This window comes from Equus asinus, chromosome 8, assembly GCF_041296235.1.
Source record: "Equus asinus isolate D_3611 breed Donkey chromosome 8, EquAss-T2T_v2, whole genome shotgun sequence".
NCBI lineage: Eukaryota > Metazoa > Chordata > Mammalia > Perissodactyla > Equidae > Equus > Equus asinus.
Genome location: NC_091797.1, coordinates 31,966,966 through 31,977,318, shown reverse-complemented (window position 1 = coordinate 31,977,318; position 10,353 = coordinate 31,966,966).

Here is a 10,353-nt window from a genome sequence, read left to right as displayed (position 1 = left end):
ACTTAGAGACGAATTTAACCAAAATATGTGTGATGTCTCTATGGTAAAAACTACAAAGTGCTGATAAGAGAAACTAATGAAATGCCAAAAATATGTAGAGATGTAATGTGTTTGGTTTTGAAAGAATTAATATTGTTGAATACCAATTCTCCTTGACACAATTTTGGTCAATATTCCCACTGGGATTTCTTTTCAGAAATAGGCAATTCTAAAATGTATCTGAAAATGCGAAGGATCTAGAATAACCAAAACTATCTTGAAAAAGAAGAACATAAAGAATATTCAAAATCTGGTGTCAAGTCAGACTATAGCGCTACAGGCAACATGTCAGGGCCAGTGCTATAGGTCAGACAGATTTCAACAAAAAATTGTACTTAGTTATGGGCATGAATGAGAGCTTCTAGAAAAGGAAGACAGGAAGCAAATGAGAGATGAGCCCTGAGTCCCAATCATTTAGAGGTTGGGGAGATGAGGGCAACTTGACAACTTGGCATAGGAGATTGAGAAGTGACAATCATTCTGGTGTGACAAGAATCCCAAGAGAGTGATATTTAGGGACAAATCAAGAAAATACGTCAATTATGCAGTAGTGATTAAGTATGTAAAAATAATTCTAATATGATAAGTAAGAGGATGCCTTAGAAATGACCATTGGATTTGGCAACATTGAACTAACTTATGACAATGACAAGAAGGATTTCAGCTACAAATGTAGACGGTAGCCTGATTTGCGTAGGATCAAGGAAGAATGGGATGGAATGGAAATAAGAAAGGCAGCCAATATTTTAAAGTATTTCCCAGCAAATTAGGAGTAAAAGACTAGTCACTAGTAGAGTTGGAATTAGGGGAGGGAAATACTGTGGCATGTTTGTATGCTGATTGGAACCACCCACTACAGAGGGAAAACTTTTTAGTACATTGAGCAAAGATCGTTGCAACATATTAAACCATAAAAAAGATTAGTATCTAGATCATATAAAGACCTCCTACAAGTCAATTAGTAAAGGAATATACACAAATCAATTAGTAAAGGAATATATTTATCTGAGGGAAAAAATAGTGGTAAAGGCAAAAAGAAACATTCTGCAGCAAGGATATATAAAGTGACACATATATACATGACAGATTGTTTAACCTCCTCATTACTAATCAGAGGAATGCAAGTCAAGACCACACTGGAAAAACAATAAAACATGTCAAAACATATCAGTTATGGGCAAGGATATGGAACAATGCTTCTACCAATATACTGCTGAGGGAAATATAAATTGGCCAAATCATTTTGCAAAACAAGTCAACATTACATAGTAACATCCTACTCTTGAGTGTACATCTAGAGGACTGTTGCAAATTCATAACAACTTTATTCATGGTAGCAAAACATCAAAAACAACAAGTACCCATCAACAATTGAATGGATGAATAACTTTACATATTTCCATATAAATTATAGCTAAATTTACAAACATGAATAATTTTTATAGAGCTGTTGAAATGGCTTTCACCTAGATTTTCTGAGTGGCGCATATTTCTGAATTGGCTTTCTCCCCTTGCCTGTTATGTAGGCCATTAGAGCTGCACTCATACAGTAACCAGTCACTTTCTGATAATTATAGAAGTGGCCGCCCCTAGAAGAAGTCAGCAGCCCCACAATTCTCACTTCTTGTCCAAATAAAATCCGTTTATTTGAAGTTAATTCCTGGTACATGATGTAGTCAGCATAATCAGAAGGTATAGAAACAGGAAAGATCACACCAAGGAGGGGCATGTCCACATGGGGAGAATATTATTTATGACTGCTGTGATGGCCAGATTTTTCTGTGGTCCAGATAAATCAGGGATGAAAAATAATTCCGAGGGTTTCATCATGAAGAAACATCTAAATAAGCAAAGGATGACAGTGGGGAAGTTCCAGGAATGGTTGGTGAGATAAGGCAGCTCTCTATGGTAAGTTATATGTTTTGTTCCAGTGTTCAGTCACGTTGTTTTTCTCTAGGACCAGTTCCAGCTTCGTCCTGCAGTGGAAGCTTCTGCTGCTCCACTTAGCAGGAGCTGTAAAGCTCAGGCCAAAACTCCTTTACTCTGGGGCCTCTCTGCTTCTCTTTTCTTCCTTCGTTGTTACTTTTAACGGCTGCACTGCACTGCATTGCGTGGCTGTATTTGTTTGGCCAGTCACTTGTAACGGACATCTGGACCGTTTCCAGTCTTTTCCTATTACATATAATTGTGTAACGAATAGCCCTGCATGCCCCTTGGGCAACTTTCACTGTGGTCAGACTGCGGAGCAATAAAACTAAATAAGGAAGAGGTATGGCGGAAAACTTTGTCAGGAGAGTACTGGAGCCCCCTCCAAGCCTGACGTGCACCCTAGTGTGTCGGAGCCAATCTTAGAGTCAACTCTTTTATAGATTTATGAACCTTGAATTTGAACCAATATTGCTCCAACTTGCCAGAGCCATTCCCTTTGAGGCCTACTGAGAGTGTGGGTGGTGCCGCCTTCCTTCTCAGATTTTCAAGGGTGAGCGATGCCTCCAGAAATTGAATACTGTCCAAAGAACAGGCCTCTCTCTCAGGGCAACTCACGATAAGGTGCCAAACCCTTGACAAAAGAAGAAAATGTGTCTGGGGTTCCTACCTCTTCTGCAGTATCTCTTGCATTGTGTACTGGACCTCTGGTGGGACCATCCCTATAACTCCCGATTTGGGGTGGGTGGGGATGGGGGCCATTGGCAGTCCTATCGCCTCCCCTCCACTCCTTATCTCACCACCTCGCACTGCACATCCATCCTGCTTGAAACCTTACCCTTACAGCTTCTCTAGGTGGGAGCCAGCATGAAGGCGAAGCTCTCATTCTTTTTACAGTTTAAGTACCTGATTATCACTGTTGGCTTTCCCTCCTGGTCTCCAGTGGTAGCTACAAGGCTCTGCATAAGCAGGTGTGGGTCTCTAGCTGCTGACCATGACCATCAGTTACTTTGCTGCCTTGTCCATGGCAAAACGGCCCACGCTGAAACTGGATAAGTTGAATTATTTTCCCACATATGACACTGGTTTCACAGAAGCCTGACAGAAACTCTATCCAACTGTAACAGAAGTCTCATTGAAACCAACCAAGTAGAGGGACACATGGAGACAGTCTCGTCTGGTGCCTGGTTGTTTAATAATGCATGGTCAGTGCACTGGTGCATGATCCATGTGTTGCAGACATGGATGGAACGTACCTCCACCATTCATGTGGGGTCACTGTCAGGGACCCACACCACGAGCTATGAAAGCTCCTACCCAATACTAGATCCTCCAGGTGATGGACCATACCTACCCAAAGGGTTAATGATGGTAACTCTCATCTTGCTTTTCCACGGGAGACTCCTGCTCGCTGTATCCCCCACCTCTTTCCCCAGAATCCCAGGGATAGCTGCAGAGCCCAGGTAAGCATCAATCCAGGTAAGGGACGGAGGACCCTTTTGCTCAAGCCTTGCTAAGGAAAGTCTAGAGGGCCCTTTAAGGAAACTCTCAGCTTTGTGCCAGGGGAAGAGGCCGCAAGACACATCTGCCTGCCTTGAGCATCAGTACAATCACAGACAGGGTAGCTCTGGAAGAACAGGCACTATGAGTGCTTTCCAAGACAGTCAGTTTCCTGCAAATCCACACATATTGAAAACCTAAATTACCCATCCAGGTAGAAGTGAAGCAATTCGCAAAGAGAAGAGTTAGAGTTTCTTGATTCCACAAGCAGCATTGATACGCAGCAGGAGTGACTTTCTACAAAAAAAATAAATTCATAAGAGAGTCTAAAGAATAGAAATAGTATCTTAAGGACATTCAAATATTGTTTTTAAAAACCGATAGTTTTATTTAGTGTTTCCGTGTGATGGAGGTTGAGACAAATCAAAAGAAATATAAATATTAAATGTTATGGGGTAGTTAAAAATCCATTTATTATGAGACTTAATCATGAACATATAGGGAACTACCTGCCTAACTTTCTGCCACTTTGGTGAATCGCAAAATGATGGTGATAAGGAGACTTGGTTTGGACTGTGGTCTGACTATCAGAAAGTGAGGGAAGAGCAATAAAAGCAGGAAGAACCATTAGTAAACCCTTTATGTGTGTCAGTGTAGAAGCTGACACTTTGGGGGGCCCTTTAATAACACTGATGATCTAGAGAGTGAGACAAGGGGTCATTCACAATCAATGACAGAGTCATGATCCATTCAGACAGAGCACAGGGAGAGCTAGAGCCCGAGACAGAGGCTTGGTTTCTTCAGGTCTCCGTGTCGTGGCCCTTGCAGCTCCTCCACTAAAGGTCACCACTGGCCTCAGATGTTACCGAGTTTCCTTTAGTAGTGCTTGCAGGGGGAGACATCCAAGTTAGCTGAAGTTGCGGGAGGAAGGCAGGATGGGGATTTACAGCTGAAACAAAAGTTAATTCCCTGTCCAGAGTCACATCCTTCCAGCTGACATGACCATCACAGCTCCAGGGCCCACAGGGCTCCAGGCCACAGTCCCTCTATGTTAGACTCTGAGTGTAGCTCCCCTCACATATTGATCAATGATCGGTTTCTGGAACTGAGAACTGCCTGGTAAGTGTCACTTAATGCCTCAGTCTAGAAACAAAGACTGAAGAATAAATGCTTCTGATAGGATTAGATGGTGATGTAGAAACTGACATGGACGGTTTGTTGAGGCAGTAAATAGGTTCTGGAACAGCCCTAAAATAAACCAGGTATTTTCACTCTAGAATATGAGAGTAACATTGTAATTTCTGAGGCCTCTTCTATTTCTTCTTCAATCCATGAACCTAAAACTTGTTCAAGATCAGCATTTTTCTTTTCCACTTAGCTAAAGTTTCCATTTGTCCCACACCCTACTGCATGTCTCTTCCTTCCTGCCCTTCCGTGTTCCTTCTGATTCTAAGGTGAGTTCGAGCCTGCTCTCTCTTCCATTGCTCTAAGAGATTTGCTTCTCAGTACTTCTCAGCACCATCCACTCTTGGGCCATTTTAATTCTCTGGTGGCCAGGATAAGGATGGCGGGGAGAGGAGCCTGTGGAGATCCCCAGGTGTGACCCCACTCAGTCCCACAGCTGTCCAGGTGGTGGTCTGTGCCCACAGTTGGTGCCACCCCCAGGCTGCTATGCATGAGCTCCTGAGAAGAGTCATCACTGATGGACCTGAGCCCTGCCTCGGAAGTGAGTGGCAAACTCTCCTTTTCTGAAGAAAAAGTAAAGTTTCCATTCCATGATGACAAACTCTAATTTGTATAATTGAGTTCTAAGTATAGTTTTTTTTTAAAAAAAATGATCCTGTAGTGTCCTTCACGTTACTTCCCCTCTGCTATTTATTCACAGATAGTGACGGGGGAGGTGGAGGCTTAAGGAAGAGCAGGCCATGGGTTGGGAGCCCTTTGCCCTTTTCTTAGAGGTCACTGTCCTGCAGAGGGAAGGTTCACTTTTTATAGAAAGTTTTTCCTGATTTAAGCTGGCTGCTTCCCTTTTCCTTCTTATACTGAACCAATGCATGATCACAGCTCTCTCAGTTTTTTGCTCCCTGACTGGTTTCTGCTCATCATCTACATGCCCCCTGCCTTTCATAATGCTCATCTGGACAAGACCTTTAACGAAAAAAATTAAGCAGGGATAGAAAAGAATATATAGAATGAAATAAAGAAGGGACGAAGGGAGGGAGGGAAGGAGGAAGGAAGGAGAGAGAGCGGGAAGGAGGGAGAGAGAGAAGGAGAGTGGCAGAAAAGGAAGGAAAGTGAAAAGAGTCAGAAGTAGGGAGAAAGGGAATGGAGAATAAAATAAAATAATTCTCATTGTTTAATGACTTCCAAAAAATTCTTATAAGGGTGCCTATCTTTGGACACAATATAAAATTATACCAATTCCTTCCATTCTTGGCTAGGGACAGGCTACCCCCCACCCTTGGATCACATCGCAGCCTCTCCACAGTGACACATCATGGTGAGCTGGTGGAAACCCACCATCCTGCCCTGAAGGACAGCATTCCTCAAAGGCCGTTCCCACTCTGCCCTTAGCCCACATGTCATTCCACGTTCTGCTCCAGACTTAGTTTGATCCTCACTGGGGGGTGTGTCTCTGCACACATTCACCTCCTTCCTTAATTTCCTTCCTGATAATTTCTGCCCTCCCAGTGCTCTCAGGGTCACTCATTCAACAAAATGACCATTTTAAAGAAATCCCTCTTTTCTACAATTATATTCCTGAAGTAACAAGATGCTCATGCCATTTTCCTCAACATTACAAGTTTCAGCTCTTTATGGAGGAAGGAGCCATAGAGAGGGTGTACCTGCCACATCTAAACATGTATTTTCAGTCTTTCTTGAAATTCAGACTGTGCGCGCACCCATTTTATGCCTGTATGTGAGAGTTAATAAAGATAACATAATTTTTTCTGAAACTTCTTTATTTACCGTCATTTGCAGCCAAAAAGGTTGGCTAACATATTTCATTTTTCAGTTTGAGGTGTCCTCAGGAGTAATTTTTAATGAGGGATCTGTCACAGAGCATGTCTGCAAGAGAAGAGACATATGGGATGGCCCCTGAAATACCTCTAGATTCAGGTATTTGTCTCCTCATATTTTGTAAAGAAGACAAATGTGAGTTTCACAGCTAATCAGCATAAAAGAACTAAGAGTTGGGAAACAAAGAGAAAAGCAGAGGTAGATACTATCCACTGATGATGCTGTAAAAAAAACCTACCTGTATAAAGTAAAAAGAAGGAACCAAGCAAAGAAAAACACAAAAAAGTGGGGGGGCGGGGGGGGGGGGTGGGCCAGGAGCATTAAAATATCTTTACAGCTTTGTTCAAAGGGGAGGATCTTTGGTAACAGCTAGAAATCTGAATGTGTTTAACTTTCTGACGATGCTTGTCTAATACAAGCACCACATAGCTACGGCCTGTGCCATATGAAGCAGAATCATAAAGGAAGTGCCCAATTCCATCTTTAGAACAAAGAAAGCAAATGGATAGCCCCAATTTTGTACCTCCTTGATATTTTTCACTTCTTTAGACTAGTCATGTATGTAGAAACCCTGATATTGCCAAGTTATAGAAGAGCCCACTAATCAGCCATGAGGGCACAACGTATGTGGATGTTTGAGTTCTTCATCTGCTCGCCTAGAGCTGTTGGTCTGATACAGGCAGCATGGAAACTACTTAGGCGGGTAGTGAGGAGGGAAAGTCTCATCTAAGGTCTCCACCGTGGAGGTCAAACACACCTTTACATCCATAATCATCCAGGAATGAGGACTAAGCTATTGGCCAAGATCAAGGGAGACAATCATGTCTACAAATGACTTTCATAAGCAGCAAAAGACCAGAAAATGTGAAGGCAAAGGCAGAAGGTGCTTCCCAGGATTCCAGCTCCTGTTTGAGAAGAATACAATGCTATTCGTTATATGAAGAGGAAACGTGGTCAAGAGTAAGTCCAATAGTTAGTTGCATCAGCTTTCATGTGGCATTTACTATTTGTTTTTTTGTTCATTTGGCTCAACTCCCATTACACAAAAACTCTCACAAAATGTATCATCTGGTTATTTTCATGTTCCTGGGGCTAAAGGGACAAATTTGGAATTCATGGCTCACAAAAAAAAGGAGAGGGCCCTTAAGATAAAAGCAGACTTTCCCTAAGAACATTGAAAGTCTAATGTGAAATGAATGAACTAGAAATAGATAATTCCTCACAGGGACTAACGCCCAAATTCCACTCAACAAAATCCTAGATTGGATTCAGGTAATTTGGGGCTGTTCGTGCCCTTAGCCTCACTGCCTGACACAAGCAAAACTAATCTCTGGAGAAATATGACATTGTCTGGAGTCTCCAATTATCTCTGATTTTTATTCTGCAATGGCCTCAATTAAAAATACAGCATATAAGAAGACAAAAAGTGACAAAAGGCTAGGAAAAAATGTTGTAGAAAATAAGTATAACAGAACTTTAACTCCCATCTAAGGTATAGTCAAATTAGCCCAATGCTCTCACTACAACAGCTAGAAAAAGCCGAAAGAATTTTTTTAAAAATCCACAAAATTCATACTTTAAAGGGAAAGGAGAGCTGTGGAAACAACATAGACTAAATGAAATAAAATTCCAGAGAAGGGATAATCCTGTCAAGGTGAGCTGACACTCAGCTGCTCCCCCACCACCCAGAGAATGTTTCCTGATTCATCATTCAGGCTGAGGACATATCTTGGACCCAGTCGAGGGGATCTGCTGGAGAAAGAGGAAACAAGTAGGATTTTGGCAGTGACACAGGGATTCAGTGAGAAGGTAGAAATTTTAGTGGATTCAAATTCATGGCCAGATTCCACCACAGGATATTTCTTGAGCTTTGAAGCAGCACAGGACTGTGAGCCAGGCCCAAATTTCCAAAGACAGAATGAAGTCTCCGCTATGATGTCCACGCTCAGGAAACAAAGAACTGCCTGAGGCCTGGGTCTGTCTCAAGCACACAGTGGGTCTCTCCCTTTCTACCTACGCCAGATCTGGAAGCTACCTGTGGAAGGAGGCTGGAGAGTGGAGCCAGCAAGCACTAAAATTCAGAGCTGAATCTTTCACTGCTGTTTGAAGGGACAGAGACCTAGCCAGGTCTTAATTAAAAGGTCTGGAAGGAGAGTTCTGGCCTCTGGTATTGGTGGAGTAACTTGTGTTGAAATAGCCCTCTTGCTGGTAACAATTGTATATTCTGGACAAATTTTTTTCCAGTTAATTTTACTTTCTTATTCTTGTGATAAGAACACTTGCCATGAGATCTACTCTCTCAAGCAATGTTTAAGTGTACAATACAGTATTGTTCACTATGGGCACCACGTTGTACAGCAGATCTCGAGAACTTCTTCGTCTTGCATAACTGAACCTTTTACCCGTTGAACAGCAGCTCCCCATTTCCCCACATCCCCTGCTCCTGGCAACCACCACCCCTCTCTCTGTTTCTATAAGTTTGACTATTTTAGATTCTTTATATAAGTGGAATCGTGCAATATTTGTTCTTCTTTGACTGACATTTCACTTAGCATAATGTCCTCCAGGTTCAGCTATGCTGTCACATGTCGTAGGATAGCCTTCTTCTTAAAGCAACTTTTGTCTTGTTTGCCTAGTTCACTAATCCTATCTTTGTGTCTAATCTTCCTACTGTGGTCTTTATTCACGATGTGTTTTCCAAAGTATCAATTTGTTGATTTTTAAAATTATAATTGTCTCATGAAGCTTTCTATTCTATTTTCTCAATTTTACTTTTTATTTGAACATATTAATCATAATAATTTTAGTCCTTTTATACTAATTCCAATAAAAGGAATTATCATCTATGAATCTCTTTCTGTTATTATTTTCATTTTATCAGCTAAATACTTATGTTTCTTCACATGTATTGTAGTTTTTTATTGTATACTGGATATTTTTGGTAAATGAATTGTAGATGGTCCAGATAATGTTTTCTTCTCCCACTGAGTTTCTCTTCTTTCCTCTGTGAGGCAGAGAAGGTGAGCTGTTGGCCCCTTCTATTCAGTAAGTGTTGGAGCTGTGTTAGTCCTAGGTGTGATTTGATGTGACTCAGACTACATGTGTTCTTGTTCCTAGAGCATGATCCTCCAAGACTTTCAGTGAAGAACCCAACAGTCTTCATCTTCTCAATTCTGAAAAGCTGGAGGAGATTTAGACTGAAGTTCAGAAATTTTCAGTTTAGCTCCGTAGTCTTCTACTCCGTACATCTCCTAAATTTAGCAAATATTTTGAAGAGGAGAACCGCAATGTGTTTGAGAACATCAGCTCTCAAATGATGGCATTTCAATACCACAAGGAGTGCCAAAATATCTGCTATTTTCTTAATCCATGGGAGGGGCAACTCTCAGAGCCAGATGTGGGTTTTTAGCTACTAGCAAGCACTCAAGATCGGTAAGTATACTAACGTGATAAGTGGCTGTAGATACTCACCACCAATTTGCTTCCTCCCAAGGTTTTCTTTCCTGCCTGTTTTGTTTTAGGACCCCTCCCAAAGGTAAATCTTTGTTTCCTAAACACCACTGGATAGTGAGAGAGTTTGTACCGCTTTTCAGAAATTGTCAGTCTAGTATCTTGTTTGTTTATTTTACCTTCCAGTATAGCATCAGAATTCAACAAATATCTAAACCAGAGTGTTTAAGGCACTTCAGTTTTCTAATTACATCTCATATAACCCTTCCTTGTTTCTCACTTCTCCAGCAGTAAACCCCTGCCTGAGCTAAGCACTAATTCACAGCCCACCCTCACAATCAGCAAATGCCACCAAGAGGACAAGTGACGGCCAGGCATCAGCTTACATGTGGTTCTTCTTTGGAGTTCTAGTTCGTC